Source organism: Arachis hypogaea, chromosome 3 (assembly GCF_003086295.3).
Source record: "Arachis hypogaea cultivar Tifrunner chromosome 3, arahy.Tifrunner.gnm2.J5K5, whole genome shotgun sequence".
In the NCBI taxonomy this organism is placed as follows: Eukaryota; Viridiplantae; Streptophyta; class Magnoliopsida; order Fabales; family Fabaceae; genus Arachis; species Arachis hypogaea.
Genome location: NC_092038.1, coordinates 47,089,206 through 47,109,827, shown reverse-complemented (window position 1 = coordinate 47,109,827; position 20,622 = coordinate 47,089,206).

Here is a 20,622-nt window from a genome sequence, read left to right as displayed (position 1 = left end):
TATTTCTTTTTTTAGGAGCATTACTTCTCATATTAGATTTGAATGAACATCTTTCTACTGTATTGCATTCTTATTTATCAGAGAATAGAATCACCAACAAACAAAATGTGAGGACATATACTAATCTAGGATGATGTTGCAAACCTGTGCAAATTCTACAGCTAAGAACACAAACTTTGTCAAGTGGTGCTTAAGCGTTGATCTTTGTAACATATCCAGCATAAACCACAGTACATTCACTGAATTTGGAGGTCCCAATAAAATAGTAAATTGGTTTTTCTCAACGGAGAATCTTAATTTTTGATCATGGATCATGACACTCCTGTCAGTATTGATCCTGAGAAGGTCACACATGTTGCTCTCTTTTTACTTGCAATGAGGGCATTCACCACATTTTTCGGTGAACACAGGGAGGACATGGTCACTTGGTTTCAGATGAGTCACTCCTTTTCTTACACTCTCCACAATCCTACACTATTACCAATATCATTGTTCTTTAACTTTTTTAATCTTATTTTATATAATATTGTATAATGAATGAACCAATATACATGGTAAAGAATCACAGGACTTAATACAAAGAAGTTTAAGCTGAGGCATTCAATTCTTATGACACTCAGTTTAAAAAATAGTAGAGAATATACATACCCTCCAGCTTCATGACCAAATATTCAAAAAAATAATGGAGTCTGGCCCTGAAATTGAAAAAAGAAATATAAACATATTAAACTCTTGTGATGCATATAATAATAATAATAATAATAATAATAATAATAATAATAATAATAATAATAATAAAAAAGAAAAAGAACTTGAGAAATGAAGAAACAATCATAAAGTAATTCCTATTCCCTAATCAACTTGTGACCAAGCTACATCACTATATAAATTTCAAACCTTGACTTCTCAGAAGTAAACATTAGTATGGCAAAATGAAGTGTAGAGTATCTTCAAATGGACTTCACCAGCCTTAGGTGGCGTAACCTCCACTTCTTCAATTACCAATGAGTTCTCTGGCTCTTATCCAACCACAGCTAAAAAAAGCACCACCACATTCCAATCAAGTCCATTTAGCTTTTGAAAACTCGATGAAGAGTAAAACAAATTTAGTCATGAATATTTCAGTCTCAAATTTTTCATTGACTAACTGCACAGCTTCTTTCAGCATTGAGATATCCACATCCCTATTAGGTAGAGATAAAACCATATTATCCAACATTATCCGGGTAAAAAAAGTGTTTGTTTGGGAAGCATAATGTAATACTTCTTTAACTTTCTCAAGAGTTTTAGTCTCAACTTGGTAAAAATGAAACAAACTTTTCAAAAATTATGAAAGACATAATAAAATTGAAAGTTAAGCAAAGTTAAAAGCAATATCAAGGAATCCAACATTGTCCCTACCAAAGAAGGGTTTCTCTTTGCTGCACTTTCGAAAAGCTTCTTCCACCCTCTCAATCACTTCTTTCATCATCTTATAATATGGGTCCCTCTCTTCTTCTATTTGAACAATTATAATGCTTTTCATAGAAGGAAACTACTACTCTCATTTGCACAGAAAGAAAAAAAACTGTTAAGAATCAATTGATCTACAATTGACATATAGTTTTTCGGTAGAGAAAAAATTACATATAGTAAGAGAAAGTTAACTAATTAGAGTAATTATTATAACCTACCAACTAATTTTAAGTTATTAACTGACAACATGTAACAAACTTCCATTTGAAATCCATGGAAGTTTATTTTATTGAAATAATAGTATAATTAATATAATTAATAGAACTAATCTAATCATATTGAGCTAGTTGTAAAGTTGTTAATAAAGAATGGAATTACTAGTAGCTTTTAAACAATTAAAAGTCTTGAAAAACTCACCAATATAAAATTTTAAGATCTTCTACTCAATAATTAGAAACAATCTAACTAATAAAATTGAAAGAGTACATAAAAAGTACACAAAGATAAAGAACACTTTGTTATATATTTCTTGGTTGAATGAATTATGCAAATAAAACTAAATATATATAGAGTATTGCCTACGAAAGATAAAAGTAAAGATAAGATAAGAAGGTAGCATAAAGATAAGATAAAATGATAAAGGCTAGAATTAAAACTGAATTTATGTATTCTGTTGGACTGAATTTGTGGGCTGTGAGACTTCTCTATTGTTATCATGGGCTAAGGTAGAAGAATGGTTTAATACGATCCCGCAAGCTGGAGGATGAAGGATGTCAAGAACACCAAACTTATTGAGATTAAGATGGAAGGGTTGAGGAGACAAAGGCTTGGTGAAGATGTCAGCTAACTGCCCAGAAAAAGGAATGGGGAGAAGTTTCATCACTCCAGCTTGAGCTTTTTGTTGAACCAAGTGACAATCAACCTCTAAATATTTGGTTCGTTCATGAAAAATCGGATTACCAGCAATATGAAGAGTATTTTGATTATCACAATATAAAATTGGTGGGCGGATAGGAGAGATGCGTAAAAATTGTAACACATTTAATATCTATTGAAGTTCACAAGTTGTGTTGGCAAGTGCACGATATTCTACTTCAGTGGATGAGCGGACAACGGTGGTTGGTTTCTTGGTCTTCCAAGAGACTAAAGAGTTGCCTAAGAAGAAACAATAGCCTGTTAAAGATCGTCGAGTGTCAGGACATCCGGTCCAATCAGAGTCACTAAAGCCGAGAAGCTGAATTTCTGATTCTCTTAGAAAAAAAAGTCCTTTGCCGGGGCTAGTTTTCAGATATCGTAACACATGCTTGGAAGCTTGAAGATGAGATTCAGTAGAAGATGCCATAAATTGAATTAATTTTTGAGTGGCATACATGATGTCTGGTCGAGTAATGGTAAGGTAGATAAGACACCCAACCAAACGGCGATACACAGAAGGGTCGGATAGCAGGGAACTTTTGTCTTGATGTAGTTTTGTGGAACTATCCATTGGAATAGAGGTAGGTTTAGCACTTAATAAACCAGAATCCTCCAAAAGATCAAGACAATATTTTCTTTGAGATAAACAAATTCCTTTTTGTTGATTAAGCTACTTCAATACCCAAAAAATATTCTAACGGGCCCAAGTCTTTAATTCGGAAGTGTTGGTGAAAAATAGACTTAATGGCATCAAGTTCAGAAATGGAGTTACCAGTGAGAACGATGTCGTCGACATAGACTAGAAGTATAGAAATTTGAGCACCAGTAAATTTAACAAATAGACTATAATCTGATAAGGTCTGCTGATATCCATGGGATAGCAAAAGATGAGAAACTTTATCATACCACATACGACTAGATTGTCGTAAGCCATACAATGACTTTAGTAACTTGCAGAATTGATTTGGCCGAGGTGATGTGAACTCGGGTGGCAGAGTCATGTATACATCTTCAGAAAGATTCCCATGTAAGAAAGCATTATTGACATCTAACTGATGTATGGGCCAATGCTTTATAGAGGCCAATGCCAAAACTAATCTGATGGTGGCAGGCTTGACAACAGGAGAGAAGGTTTCCAAGAAATCAACACCTTTAGTCTAGGTGAATCCTTTGGCCATAAGGCGAGCTTTATATCGATCAACTGAATATCAGGCTTGCGTTTGATGTGATAGACCCATTTACAGCCAACTGGATTAACACTTGCAGGACAATCAACAAGATGCCAAGTTTTGTTCAACTCAAGAGTATCCAGCTCATCTTTCATAGCACTACGCCAATTAGGATATTGATTGGCATCCTTAAAGAACTTTGACTCAACGTCAGAATGTAGAGATAAAAGAAACCTTTCATGTGAAGATGAAAGAGAAGAAAAATACATGACTAGAAGATAAAGGATACCTGCACTTTGAGAGAGATTGATTTGTAGAGGTGAGAGAGGAATTGCATAAGTAATCAAAGAGATATGCTAGAGGTCGATGAGTTTGGTCAAAATGACGAGGATGGGGTTGCTCAGGTGGTGAGGAAGATGACGGGGGATGAGGAGGTGATGGTGGACTAGTGTCTAGTGCAGAAGAAGAGGAGGGTGTGGGCCTTGAAAAAGATTCGATTGTCATGGGTTCAAGTTAGCTAGGACACAACAGTGAGGAAGAAAGAGAAGTTGTCAGAGAAAATAAAAAATTAGATATAGATAGGTCAATGGGTTGGTATTTTCAGGTTATGTGTGTTGAGAGAAAAATTATTTGGTTCAGAATTTGCTGTTAGGTTGGAAGGAGAAATTGAGTCATTTGTGTGGACCAAAGGAAAGACTAATTCATAAAATATAATATTTCAAAAAATTTCAATCTTTTTGTCATCCAAAAGATAAATGATATATCCTTTAAAAACCATTTTGAAAACCAATGAAAACACCCTTTTTAGCTCTTTGATCAAATTTTGATCTATTTGTCATTAGGGTAGAAACAAAATATAAACATCCAAAAACTTTAAGGTCATGATAATTTAGTGGATGATTAAATAAAATCTCAAATGATGTTTAAAAATTAATTGCAGATGATGGAACTCTATTAAGCAAATAAATAGCCTGTTTAATAGCATAAGACAAAAAAGATAATGGTAAATTAGATTGAAACATAAGAGCACGAGCTATATTTAATATATGTTGATGCTTACGTTCTACCCGTCCATTTTGTTGAGGGGTTTTGACACAATTACGTTGATGAATAATGCCCTATGAAGCATAAAAATCATGTAAAATAAATTCTGGTCCATTATCGGAATGGACAGTTTTGACTTTAGAGTTGAATTGTGTTTCAACTAAAGCAATAAAATTCTTTACATAATTTTGCACTTCTCCTTTTGATTTTAACAAAAGGGATAGTAAGATCCCATTCCCCCAAGGTGATGTTTTTATGCGAGACTAAACATCAAACCTCGTATGTTAATGGTCAGTTACATACATGTGGATTTAAAAAAACCTATTGTGTTGATACAAATGGTACAGCTGTAAGTTTGGTGGTCGCTTGGAAAGAAGAAGTTAATTTATTGGTGAAAGGCAGTGAGGACTTTTACATTTGGTTCACAATTGAGGACCTAGACCAGCAATGCCACTTGGAGGTATTAGGGGTTCACCTTCATAGCGTTGATCAGATTTGCAATGGCCAGTTTGAAGTACTTCTTCTTATAATCCAGCAAGTAGGAGAAAGATGCATGGTAGCTGGGGATTTTAATTCTATTGTGATGTCCCATGAAAAGAAAAGAGGCAGGGAGAAATCATCCCAAGCGATGCAGTAGTTCCAAGATTTTATCAACAAGGGGGGATTGATAGATGCATGATATATCGGAGATAAATATACATGGCAAAATCGAAGTTGTCAGGAGAGAGCAATTAAGGAACAACTGGATCGGGCACTAATCTCGTCAAAACTACGAGAAGATTATCCTATGGCTAATGTTACACACCTTGATGACAACAGTTCAGATCATAGACCGCTTTTAGTTCACACTAATCTGGAGGCTCATTAGGGCAAGAGAAGGTTTCGCTTCTAGGAGAGATGGTGCGGGTTGGAGGCAGTGAATAAAATTATAAAGGAAAATTGGCAATTGAGAGTGAATGGGTCAGCAATGTTCCAATTGTTTCAGAAACTCAAATGTTGCAAGCATGAGCTGGTGAAATGGCAAGTCTCAGGGACAGGAAATAGCAGGAGAGCTATGGAACAAATAGAAGGCAGACTAGCAAGCATGAAAGAATGGCCAAACAAGTATGGAAGGAGGAAATACTGTAGCTGGAGGATCAATTGGCAGAGGCTTATACTATGGAAGAAAGGTTCTGGAAGGAGAAATCAAGGGTGAATTGGGTGCAATGGGATGACTAGAATACTAGGTTCTTTCATTCCAAACATCAAGAGAGGAATCAAAGGAATAAAATCTGGAAGCTAGAAGACGAGGACGGACAGTGGTGTACTACCCCCGAGACTATTGGAGAGAGAGCACAGAGATACTTTGAGGGCCTGTTTTCAACTAGTTCTCCTAGTGATCCAACAAAAGTTTTAGGCAAAATAAGCAGAAAGATCTCAGCTAAAAACAACAGGGGACTAACAAGGCCAGTCATTGAAGAGGAGATTAAGAAAGTTTTGTTCTCAATTAATGCTGCAGCAGCACCAGGAGATGATGGATCCACCACTAAATTTTATCAGCACTATTGGAGTATCATTAAAGGAGATGTTTGTCGCGCTGTTAAAAGCTTTTTTAGAGGTAACAAAATTCTAAAAAGTTTTAATCATATCCAAATTTGTTTGATATCAAAAGTGCCTAATGCTACGATGATGTCTCAAATCCGACCTATAAGTCTAAACACAGTTTTCTACAAGATTATTTCTAAAATTCTTGTTCATAGAATGCAATCACTTCTGAGTAGAATTATTAGTGATAATCAAAGTACTTTCATTCGGGGTAGACTTATTAGTGATAATATTCTGGTGGCGCATGAATGTATTCATTTCCTGAAAAATAAAACCTATGGTGATAGTGACATAGCTTTAAAACACGATATGAGTAAGGCCTATGATCGTGTTGAGTGGAGTTTTGTATGGTTTGTTATGGAAAAATTGGGTTTCTATAATAGATGGATAGAGTGGATGAAGGAGTGCATGTCAACTATTTTTTATTCTGTTATTATGGATGGCTCACCAATTGATTTTTTTAAGCCAACTAGAGGGCTCCGACAAGAAGATCCATTCTCTCCATACCTATTTTTAATTTGCGCAGACGGACTTTTCTATCTGCTCTAGAAAGGAGAACAGAATAACCTATTTCAAGGACTGCGGTTGAACAGGAGATGCCCATCCATCAACCACCTATTATTCGCAGATGATTCTATCCTATTTTTCAAGGTAAACCAACAAAGTTACATTCATTTATAAGCCATTCTAAAGCAGTACAGCAGTCTAAGTGGCCAAGAAGTCCATTTGAATAAATCAGCGGTATTTTTTTAGTAAGAATACACAACAGGAGGTAAGAAGCGAGTTGGCAGTTCTACTTGGAGTTCCTAATGTGGATACTCAAGATAAATATTTGGGCTTGCCCTCTATGGTTAACAGATCAAAGAAGGAAAATTTTGCATACGTAAAGGACAAGGTCACTAAAAAACTGAACTACTGGAAAAAAAATCTACTATCTGTCAACGGAAGAGAAATCCTAATCAAAGCAATTGGCACTGCTATTCCTATATACTCACTAAGTTGTTTTAAGCTGCCTGAGACATTAATTGAAGGCCTACATAGGTTGATGATGAACTTTTGGTGGGGACAGAAACATAATAAAAAGAAGATGCACTGGATTAGCTGGGATACGGTAAGCAGAGATAAAACAGGGACTGCGATTGAACAGAAGATGCCCATCCATTAACCACCTATTATTCGCAGATGATTCTATCCTATTTTGCAAGGCAAACCAGCAAAGTTGCATTCATTTACAAGCCATTCTAAAGCAGTACAGCAGTCTAAGTGGCCAAGAAGTCAATTTGAATAAATTAGCGGTGTTTTTTAGCAAGAATACACAACAGGAGGTAAGAAGCGAGTTGGCGGTTCTACTTGGAGTTCCTAATGTGGGTACTCAAGATAAATATTTGGGCTTGCCCTTCATGGTTAACAGATCAAAGAATGAAACTTTTGCTTACGTAAAGGACAAGGTCACTAAAAAACTGAACTACTGGAAAAAAATCTACTATCTGTCAGCGGAAGAGAAATCCTAATCAAAGTAATTAGCACTGCTATTCCTATATACTCGCTAAGTTGTTTTAAGCTGTCTGAGACATTAATTGAAGACCTACATAGGTTGATGATGAACTTTTGGTGGGGATAGAAACATAATGAAAGGAAGATGCACTGGATTAGCTGGGATACGATAAGCAGAGATAAACAGAAAGGTGGTTTGGGATTCAAAGACCTAAAAGCTTTCAATCTAGCAATGTTGGCAAAACAGGGGTGGGGATTATTAACCAAGCCACATTCTCTATTCTACAAAATCTTTAAAAATAAATACTACAGACTAACCTCCTTCCTTGAAGGAAAAAAAGGGAGTAGACCATCTTGGGCATGACAGAGTCTCTTGGAAAGAAGAAATGTCCTCAAAAAAGGCGTAAAATAGGCAGTCTCTCGGCAAGGGATAGTAAAGATATAGGAAGACCCTTGGTTTGGAGATGAACCCCCTTTCGAATTCCACCAAATGAGCCGAGCAACCAACAATTACTATGGGTTAAACAGCTGATGGATGCCTCAGGAAAATGGAACCTGGACAAAATCAATGCAATTTTCAAACAGTGGAACCAGTTCCAAAATATGCTAAAGAAATATTGAAGAGGATAAAGACAAATTAATCTGGATACATACTAGCTTCGGTGAGTACTCTGCAAAATCTGGATACAACATTGCATATCTCATTTTCCATCCAACTTTAGTGATACTTCATGAACGATTCGGAGAAAAAGGGATCTGGAAAGCCATCTGGAAGACTAATTGTTAGCCAAAAATTAGAATTTTCATCTGGATATTAATTCACAACGACCTACCAGTGAAAGAAAAGCTTCATGAGCGCATATCTCAGGCAAATCCGCATTGTCCTCGATGCTCCGCCGCTCTGGAATCAGCCCTGCATATGCTGGTTTTTTGTCCACAAATTGCAAAATATGGAACAACTCTCCAATGGCAAGTGCAATTCCCAGAAAAAATCTTCTTCAACCTTGGCAACGCCGGATTGATGTTGTGGAAGCGGTGAGAAATGGAAGTGAGGCCAGATTCAACATGACTGGAATAGCTTACCTTCTTTGGGGCATTTGGCTGGATAGAAACTCTTTGGTATTCGAAGGAAGCAGAAAAGAACCTGGGGAAATTCTGGCCCAGGCAATGAATCTCGTGGTAGAATTCAGAAGGAGTAGAAATCAGCAACATTGAATTAATTCTTGAGTTTTGATACCCAGGAATCAGAAACTGCACCCTTGGAAATGGTGGGTTCGGCGAAGCACAAAGAAGAAAGGATTCAAGAGCTTGATTAAGTCAAGTGGGTTTCCATAGCCATAGAAGACGAAGATGTAAGAAGACTTTCTGTTTCTCTTTTGTCTGAAGACCTAATCTCTTAAGCTTGCTATTATTAATTTTTTGGGAGTGACCCTAATTTATGTTTTATTGCTTCTGTACCCCTAATTGTGGTAATTGTAATAGAACTCCTTTTATTGCAATAAAAGTACTACCTCAGAGAAAAAACAAAACAACTCATGTAAAGCGACTAAAATCATCAACGATAGTTAAGAAATATTTATGATTATGAATAGAATTTTGTCGAAATGGGCCCCAAATATCAAAATATAATAAATAAAAAATTGCATTATCTTTATTAAAGTTTTGAGAAAATGAAAGTTTCTTTAGCTTAGAAAAATGACAAATATCACAAGTTTTATCATGATGCACAGAAATAAAAGGAAATTGCTTATGTAAATAATTAAGTCTTTGTTCAGAAAAATGGCCTAAACAAAAATGCCATAGGTCGGATGATGTAATGGCTGATTTTGTTTTGATAGTATGAATGGAATGTAAAGTTGATGGTGTGTGAGTGAGAGTACTTTCAACAATATACAAGCCTTCTCTCATTCTACCCAAACCAATCGTCCTCAAAGTGTTGGCCTGTAAAGTACAAGAAGAAGATGAAAAAGTGAGTTGAGATTGAAGATTGGAAGTAATTTTGGATATGAAAATAATGTTAAAATTGAAGTAAGGCAGAAAAAGAACATCATGAAGGATTAAGAATGAAGAAAATTGCACAACATCCTTATAGGAAGCAATGACTTTAGTGTTATTTGGTAAGTGAATGATAATGGGAGAGACTTTGTAATATGAAATAAACCAAGATAAATTTGACGCAATATGATCTGTGGCATCAGAATTAATAATCCAAGAATTGAAAAAGGTATTTTTGTTGGAAAAATCATTTAAAAACCCATTTTGATTTGATGAACCATTATCTCTATATTCTCAAGAGGGAGACTCAACTTTTTTAAGAAGTGCTATCAGAGCTTGTTGTTGGGCTAGTGAGAGGTCCAAAATTGGGTTTGAATTGGTTTGCTGGGTATGCCCTTCAACATGACCTAGGGATGCCCTCTCATCATGAACTGGAGGGGCGATAGAAGGAGGAGTGGCGGCGACAGCTTTGGCGGAGGTAGCGGAGTGATACATGGTGACGTGGATGCCCTGGCGGGTACCAATGTTTCGAATAGCAGACTTCAATCGTGTGGCCACTATGACCACAATGCATACAGAACTTAGAAGAACCATCACGTCCTGCGCCGAAGGGGAAACCACCGCGACCCTTGCTGGACTGCGACTGCGACCTTGTAAGGGGTGCCACAAATTGACGGCAGCAGTGATGGAATGTGGATTGTCTAGAATCCAGCGGTGACTTGTATCTGTCATTCATGTTGGATGACCAATTTAAAAACTCTGGTTACTGGAGGTAATGGGTCTAGGAGAAGTACTTGAGATCCCACCAGCGAAAACCATTCATCCAATCCCTTAAGAAAGCAAATTATAAAATCTTGTGATCTGTGTGATGTTGCTGGACATGAACAGACCGGGAGAGCACGAGAACTGACGAGTTCCTCCCAAAGAGACTTCAGTGATGTGTAGAACTCGGTAACAGACAGAGTGCCCTACTTGAGTGCATAGATTTCTTCTTACAACTCATCAATTTGGAGAAGATCATTCTGAGCAAATCGTTCTTTCAAATCGGTCCAAACAGAGGAGGTAGTGGCAAAATAGATGACACTTTGGGTGATAAAAGGGGACAAAGAATGGAACAACCAAGATAGGACCAAGTTGTTGCAACATTTCCAAGCCGAGAAAAGAGGATCATTAGGTAGAGGAGAGGAGATAAAACCGGTAAGAAATCCATATTTGTTTTTGAAAATCATAGCCACAGTGAAGGATCTGTTCCATGAATGGTAGTTGTTTTCTGTGAGTACAGGGGTAACCAAGACTGAGGTAGGATTTTCGCTTGGATGAATATAATAGGGATTGGTTGTATCCTGAGCTAAATTGGAAGGTTGATTAGTCATGGTAGGCAGGAGAGTTGAGGGGTTTTAAGATCTGAATTGGTTGGTTTATCCATGGATGTCAGTAGAGCTCAAGAGGAGCTCTGATATCATAATAAAATTGAAAGAGTACATAAAGAGCATGCAAAGATAAAGAACACTTTGTTATGTATTCTTGGTTGAATGAATTATGAAAGTAAAACTAAATATATATAGAGTATTGCCTATGAAAGATAAAAGCAAAGATAAGATAAGAAGGTAACATAAAGATAAGATAAGATGATAAAGGCTAAAACTAAAATTGAATTTATGTATTTTGTTAGGATGAATTTATGAGCCGTGAGACTTCTTTATTGTTGTCATGGGCTAAGGTAGAAGAATGGTTTAATACCAACTTCAATGAAACAATGAGAAAAGAACAGCAAAAATAGCAAAAACTCATATCGAAAAAAACAAAAAAGGAATCACCTTTTCATCTATATAAGTGGCCCAAAAGCGAGCAATTGCTCTGTTATAAGGATCAGAAGGAAGGATTGAAGGGGTGTTATTATTGGACCAAATTTGATCAATGTATTCAAATATGATGAGAGACTCAGAGATGGGTTTGCCTTGTGGATTAGAACAGGGACCATGGCATACACAGGATTAGACCTCTCTTCAAAGTCTTTAAGTTCAATGGACTTGATTCTAGCTATGCCTCAACAGATATGCCAAAGTATTCAAAATTAAAAACACCTATGCAAATATAAAAATATGAACACAAAAAGGTTTTCATCAAATAGAAAGCTAACATAACGTTCGATTTACAAACTGTACTTATACCATTTCTGAAAGAAATAATACATTCTTTTGCCAAAAATGATTTCTCAAAGAAAAAAATATACCTACCGAGGGTCTATGCTTCTTCGGCCTTGGCCGACTCTTTTTTCCTTCCGCAAGAAGACTTGCAATTGAAGAAGCAGCTGAACTCAGTATAGCTATTAAAATGTTTCCTTTCTCTTTATTCTGAAAAATAAAGAAAAAATATGTAGCTGTAGAAAAATATCTAATAAGAACAGCAAAACACAATTTCTTGGAACTCTACTCTATGCGTTGTTCGTCACTATAAACAGCAAAACATAAAGTTTAATAAGAATACGTGTCCATAAACATTGTTAAAAAATGTAAAGACTTCAGAAATTAAAAATTACCATGAGTTTAGCAAGATGTAGCACTCTATTTTTAATTTACTGCTCCTTGAGGCAAAAAAAAAACAACAAAATACATACATTAGCATAACTCAAAGAAACATAACTCAGAAATAGTTCAAGCAATTGTACCCCAAAATATAAGAAATAAATATATTTCCAATAAAAACATAATTTAATCTTTTTAAAAAAATCACATCATGAATATAAAAAAATCGTTATCTTCGCAATTTTCAGATCTCAGATCTGGAGAATTCAAATGACTAGAAAATTATGATAATCATAAGCTCGAGACTCCCAAAAAATGACTTCAACCCACTATTCTATATTATCATCTTCAGCACTACCGCTTATCCTCCGAAGAACCGAAAAAATGTCAAAAAGAGGGAAAAATCAAAATTTAAAGACAAATTAAGATAGGTTCACAATAAAATCGAAATAGGAGAAGAGCAACCAAGATCCAAATCACAATGAAAAATATGGCACCTCACCTGGAAAAACTGGTCGAAATCCTCGCTTGTGACCAGACAGCTACAGAAGAGGAGCCTGATAAATGTTGAACCCGAATTCTTCGTAACTGTCACCATCCATCGGACTAAACTCTTCACCGGAGCCGATTGCACCGACCTAGACCAGAGAGACTACGAACGGTAGTTGGCCAGAGATTGAGAGAGAGCAGACCAGCGAGAGTAGGGAATACCGTAAAATGAAAGAAAGAGAACAAGAAGGAGAATATGAGTGAGAGAGATTAGTATTATGGAGAAAAGAAGAATAGGAGAGAAAACCATGGGAGCTAGGGTTCGAAGTAACCATCACCTGTGGAACTAAATCCCCAAAAGCAGCAACATGTGGGAGGAAATTCGGAGTAGTATCCCCAAAAGCAGCGACATGCTGGAGGAAATTCGGAGAAGTGACATTGGAGCGGCAGAATCAGAAGCGAACACGTGAATTGTTGAAGAGGAGATGCCATGAAGGAAGGGAACTTCCACATCGGATGTGAACCGGCCTAAAACGTGGGGAGCTCTCCAACTCGAAGATGAATCCATGCAAATTCTATTGAACCAAGGATCTCTTACTAAATGCAAAAGATCCTTAGTCACTAGGAGAAGATCATTAATTGATAATTTAATTTTTTTACATAAAAATCAGTTCTATTTTAAATTATTATCAAGTTGTATAATAATGTTGCATCTTTTTAGTAACCCACGGGTTAAGAACGGATAGAGTTAAAGTTGGGATATTTTCAACCCGCGAATAGAGTAGGGTTGAGTTATATAAAAATCTCAACCCGCGAATAGGGTTAAGGTTGGATCCAAACCCTACCCTACCCATTGTCACTCCTAGCAAGAAGGAGCCGTGTTTGCCGCCATCCATCGCAGTCAAAGGCTTGTCTCCTCGAGTCTTCATGCATCGCAGTCAGGGGAATTGTCCAAGTCTTCGATTTTTTCGCAGTCACTAGTCGCAGGCGTGCCGCTTTTTCTTTGAGCTCGGCGGTTGTCGTCTGTCGCCATCCATCCGTCCTCCTCTATGGTTGAAGATCAGTGACTCAGAGCTCACTTGTCCAATATTTCTATTTACATTTTGTTAAGTAAAGAGGCAAGGCTGCGAAGTTCCTCAAATTCATGCATTTTTTCTGCATCAAATCCTCCTGGAAACTGCATAAATGATTAATAGTTATACCTCTACCATGTTTAATAATGATTCTACAGAAAGTTATTGAGATATGTATGAACTGAAAACCTCAAAAGGATAGATAAAGGTGCTAAATTATAAATTATAAAATTGGACAAACCTGATGGATCCTTAAAGCAAATCTCACTCCTTGGAGAAGTATGTAATCCATTGCTGAATCTTTTTCTAGTGATGAATTTGCTTGCAGTTCCATAGCCACCCTTTTCATATACTTTTTTCCCAATTTAACCGATCCTAGCTTTATCTACAAATTTATTTGTTGGATCAAAGATCTTATGAAAGTATACAGCTAGCTGGATGATTACATTGCTCTGTTATTGTACCTTGCCAATGATTCCATTATCAAGCATCCATTCTAAAGGAATTTGAAACTCCTTGCAATTACGCATCAAAGAGTCCTGTGTGAGATGAAGGTTGTAAACGTTACGCTCCATCCTGACAATGAATTCGAACACAAACATAGGAATTTAGAATTTTTCTCCTCTATAATCACACTATTCTATCCTACTAAAACTTTATCAATGTCTATAGAATTTTTTTCTAGTTCATCTTGCTTATTCTTCTATATATGTTAACTGATAAAGTAGTAAATGTTTGAATTTGTTTAAAACATATCGGATATCAAATTAGTTGGTTCTAAAATTTTTAACATTGAGGTGGTTCTTTGTAGAACAAAATAATCATCGATTTAGAGACCAACTGATATTTAAATATAGATTAGACTAAAGGACTGAAGGACTTAATTGGTGCCATTTTAAATAGAGTGGCTAAATTGATGTACAAAATATTTAGAGTGTAAAGAACCAACTTGATGGTGCTAAAATCTTTGGAGAATTAAATTGAGCTTTTACTTTCATTTCATATCATTTTATATGTAAATGTGTGCAAATTTTGATGATTGATAACAATTTTATGTTGGAATTTCATATTTAGATTTAAGTTTGTACTTATTTTAAAGATTTTAAGACTTTAATTAATTATATTTTACGTATTACTTTAAATTTAGAAGATATTTTTAAAGTTTATATTAGATTATATAGAGTGTTTATTTATAAATTATTTATTATTTTATTATAAAAGTTTTTTTAATTGGAATACGATTGAATTAGTTGGACTAGTAAATTAATGAATCAGTAACTAGAGGTTCGATGACCGATCCAGTTTTCAGAATCTTAGTTAAAATACACATATGTATAATTTTTTATAATTAAAAATTATTAAATATTTTAAATTTATTATTTTTATGATACATACTTTTACATATTTTTAAATGCTTTGAAAGTTTAATTATTCTTGTAAACACTAAATTTCGTATATTATAACTAAATATATTTTTATTAAAGAAAAGTTTTTAAATAATATTTTTTAATTTTTATTTTTGTAAAAATAATTATCAAAATTTTACTAATCTAGTGTGGTACTGAGCTCCATTTAAAAATTTGTTGCTGGCCATTGGGTTGCTACATATGCATAAGGCGGGATTTGAACTCCCGATACTTGCTTAAGCAGATTAGAAAGCTAACCACTAGGCCAACTCAATTTGGTTGGGTGTTATCGTTGATGATGATAGATAGTGTTGTGCTGGTAGAATGAGTTGAGGGGACTGCGATGATAATGGTAAGATGAAGTGAAGGTGCGACTTTGATCGGGGTGGTAGGGTGGGATTGTAAAGATTGAAGGATTGGATCTTTTAAAAATTAGGGTTTGGGATAAAATTAAAAGAATAAAATAAAAATATTATTGCTACGATGGGTAACTAGAGATTAATGGGCTGGACTTGTTAGGATGGCCCAACTGTCTGAAGGAGGTAGTCTCCGACTTTGTGTGCGTCCGGGAGCCGCAGTTCGACTTGTGTGTATGAAGGAATAGGGGGTGGTACCTGCAAAGACACTCCGATGCCTAAGTCAGCAAGGGATTTTAGTAGGTTTAGAGAGTATTGTAACTTAAAGATACCTGAGGGGCGTCAGTGTATTTATAGTGGTGAACCAATAATCACCGTTGGAGTAGCTCCACCTTTTAAGGTGGATAACCGTCCCTTTATCTTAAGAAAGTTGAGACATGGTTCCTGGAAGTAGGTTGAGAGATTTTAGGGACAATTACTTATTTGAATAAGTGTTATCTTCCAACTAATTATTAATCCCGACTTCCTTAAAATGGAGTTTGTGTCGAGTTCTGACCTCGTCTGAGGAGGTCGGTGAATAGAGAAGGCCAATCTTTGGATTGGGCCTTTCTGGCTTATTTGGATCTAGGCCTTAATGTTAGGCCAGGGTATGAACAGTGCCCCTACTCGAGTCCGATCTCTTCCACTTACGAGTTTGGCTCGAGTATTTGAACTCGAACTTGTAACCGACGTGGTATGGAAACCGACGTGATTTAAAATTTTTGCAACAGTTGCGTCTAATCAAACGTCGCGTCCGTTATGGGTTTTGTATTTACACGTGGGGAGCAGTTACAGTGGTAACGGCGCATTTCTTTAATGATCGTGTCATTTTACTATTCTGCCACTGGTGTGTTTATAAATACTTTTTCCTCTCTTTCTTCTGCTTTCTTCTGCTTTCTTTCGCATTCTGAAATCCCTCGCCTGTAATCCTTACTCCTCTAAAAGAAAAGCTTTTTTGCCTTCCTTTTTAGAGTGCTTCGCTGCTGTTCCTGCTCGTGCTTACTTCCATATACAAAGGTTAGGTTTTTTCTTTCTCCTCTTTATTATTAAATGCTTTTATTTCGCATTTTTTGAGGAGTTTTTGCGTGCTTGTAACGAGTTTGTTAGTAGACTTAGTGATTCTGTTCTTTCTTTTGAGAGACTGTTTTTGCCTTTTAGGAACCCTGTTTTTGATCATTTTCCGCTTTTCTTTGTAGGTCTCGTCAACTTTTCACCTATTTTTTACCGAAAAAGATGTCTTCTCATGTTTCTGAGTGGATAGATGTTACTGTTCTTGGGGAGGAACTCCTAGTAGACACAGACTATATCACCGACCTCCGCACCTACCATAGGATTTGTGGCTCTGATGATGATGAGTCTAAGTATGAGTTGATTGTCCCGGATCCTGAAGACCGGGTTTGTTTAGGGAAGGCTGCCGATGCTGACCCTCATTTCTTTTTTATGTATGAGAGTCTCTTTACCCGTTTGGGGGTTTTTATGCCTTTTTTGGCTTTGAAATAGAGGTTCTAAACCATTGCCGAGTTGCTCCCACCAAGCTCCACCCCAATTCTTGGGATTTTATGAAAATTTACCAGCTTGTTAGTCGAGAGCTGGATTTTCCGATCTTCACAAAAATCTTTTTCTATCTTTTTTATCTGACCAAGCCTTTTAATGGCCAAAATAACAAGTCGCAGTAGGTGTCTTTCTGGGCCATTCAAGGTTGGAAAGTTTTCTCTATCTTTGATGAGTTTTTCATGATTTAAAAAACTTTTTCTTCAAAATTCAAGCTGTAGAGGGTCACAATCCCTTTTTTCTGGACGAAAATTCTTCTTTCTGTTTTTCTCTTTACTGTTTGAGGCCTCTCCTGTGGAGAAATATGGCCTAGATGACTTGGATGAGGTTGAGGAGGCCGTTGTGGGATTCCTCCGAGAAGTTTCGGGAAGGGCCCCTAATCTGGATACGAAAAAGTTTCTTCAGGGGTCTCTGAGTTTTGTGCGGACCCAATTAGGTAGCTTTGTTGTTTTTTTTGATAACTTTCGACTTGCAATCTTCCGATCGTTACTTCCAACTTGTAGTCTTCCGATTTGTAGATTGACTCTTTGTTTTCTTCTTTTACAGAGATGGTGAAGAAAAGTTCCAGCTCCTCTTACTAAAAGGTCCAAGATGCCAAGAGGAGGTCTTGAGCTCGGGTTGATGCCGCGAGGGCTGTAGGCACTTGACAAACCCCAATTTGACGGTTTATTTTGTATTGAGTTTAGGGGATTTTATCACCTTTTACCCACATTTACTCAATGAAATAGCATGGTTTTGTATATTCTCCTTTAATTGTGCTTAAGAGTGAAAACATGCTTTTTAGATCTTAAAATAGCTGAATGTAATTTACCTTGATTCCATTAGATGCCTTGATATGTTTGTTAAGTGATTTCAGATTTAGGAGGCAAAGATTGGATCAAGGGAATGAAGAAAAAGCATGTAAAGTTGGAGAACTCATGAAGAAATGATGGAACCAAAAAGCTGTCAAGCCTGACCTCTTCGCACTTAATTGACCATAACTTGAGCTATAGAGGTCCAAATGATGCGGTTCCAGTTGGGTTGGAAAGCTAACATCCGGAGCTTCAAAATGATATAAATTTTGCCATATGTTGCTTCGCGTTCAGGGGCGCGCACGCGCACTTTGCGCGCGCGCGCTGATTCTGTCCTTGCCCACTTTAATGAAATCGTCCCCAGCGGTTTTAAGAGCCTTGTGGGCCCAATCCAACTCATTTCTGATGCTATTTAAGTCAAGTATTGAAGGGGAATCAAGATACTTTTAGATACTTTTGATCATTAGCTTAGTTTTAGGAGTTAGAGTTAGTTTTAGAGAGAGAAGCTCTCACTTCTCTCTAGGATTAGGAATTAGGGTTAGATTAGGATCTCATAATTCTAGGTTTAATTCAAGTCTCCTTCTACTTCTACCTTCAAGTGGTGATTGCTACACTTTGGTTCTTCTTTCTATCCCTATCCTCTTGTTGTAATTTCTCTTATTTTGTTTCTAGGTTTGTAATTGAGATATTCTTGTTCTTTTGTTTTCTTTTAATAATGCAATTTGAGATAATTCATGTGATTGTGATGTTGTTCATTGTTGTTTTGTTAATTCTTTGTAATTGTTGGTTGTTGATTCCTTTTATTCTTACAAATAAAAATGCTTTCTTTCATTACCCTCCAAGTGTTTGATGAAATGCTTGAGAGGATGTTAAAGTAGGATTTTATGTTCTTGGCTTGAGAAGGTAACTTAGGATTTCTTGAGTCACTAGTGTCCAATTGATTGCTAGTTGATAGCCATTAACTCTAGCCTTTATTAATCCAATTAGTGGAAAGCTAGGACTTATGGACTAGGATTGATATAACTCACTTGACTTTCCTTTGTTAATTGATTTAAGGATGACTAAGTGGGATTAATCCTTGCAACTACCATACTTGTGGCTAGTGATAATGATGAAGACCCTTGACAACCAAATCTTGCCAAGACCATTTTGTTAATAAAGTTTTCTTACCATTTACTATTCATGTTTCTCCTCTAAAACCCCGAATATAACTCACAACCAATAACAAAACACTTTATTGTAAATCCTAGGGAGAACGACCCGAGGTTTAAATACTTCGGTTATTAATTTTAGGGGTTTGTACTTGTGACAAACAAATTTTTGTATGAAAGGATTATTGCTTGGTTTAGAAACTATACTTTACAACGAGATTTCATTTGTGAAATTCTAAACCGTCAAAAATCCAATCGTCAAAATGGCGCCGTTGCCGGGGAATTGCAATGGTGTTATGTTATTGGTTATTGTATATATGTGAATATTGTGAATAGCTTGATTTTTAGATTGCTTGTTAGTTTTTGCTAGTCTTAGTATTTTGTTTCATTATTTCTTATTAGTTTTTGTTTCTTATTTTCTCTTGCTACCATGAATTCTCATTTTGGCTATGAGTGTGATTACAATTATGTTGTAGGTGATGAGAACTATAATGGAGATGTGTATCAAGGATGGGATAACCAAAGGTGGGAAGAGCCATATGCTTATGATCAATCCTCATGGCAACAACCCCCACCAATGCACTATGAAGAAGAGCCATTCTATGATGCATACCAATCAAATGACTATGGTGAATCTCCTTGTGATTTTCAAGAACCACCACCATATGCCTATGATCCATACCCTCAACATAACTTTCAACCACACTCACAAGCCCCTTCTTACCAACCACCTTCATATGACCCTAATCCATATCCATCACACCAACCAACTTTTGAGCCATATGAGCCATATATGGAACCACCACAATATCAACCCTTTCAAGAACCACCCCCTCCACATTATTACCAAGATGAACCACCTCCAATATATGAAAATTTTCAACCACAAGATGAATACTACTTTCCACCACAACCTCCTATGGAAGAATACTCATATCCATTGAACCAAGAGCCACATGATCCTAATCATATTATCCAAGCGGAACAAGAGTCAAGGGATCATCTCAAGGAAGCATTGGATCAATTTCAAGCAACCATGGAGTGTGTTGTGCAACAAGTGGAAAGAGTGGAGAATATTGAACCACCACAACTCTACCAAGAAGAACCATCTTCCTACTATGAATCCTTCCCCCAAAATGATGAATCCTTCCATCCACCCCAACCTCTAATGGATGAAACCCTTGGTGTTCTTGTCCAAGGGCAAGAAGAGATGAAAAGGGATGTGCAAAATTTTATGGCCGCCTTGGATGCAGTAACAAATCAATTAGCCTCCCAATGCTTGAACACTCAAGGAACTCCCATGGCTACATGTGGAGAATCCAATGAAGAACATAGCATGAAGGAGAGATTGGAAACTCCGGTGGGAAATGAAGGAAGTTGCTTTGTATTGGAACAATTGGAGGAAGCTTTAATTATTGAAGACAAGGAAGAAGTGGTAGAAGACTTAGGAGATGCGAAGCTTCCATGGGAACATAGATTTGAAGAAAACCCCTCCAAGATGATTGAAATTGATGCTAGGGAGGAAAGTGCACACCTTCCAAGGCATACTCCATATGAAGACTTGGATGGGATAGAGCAAGGATTG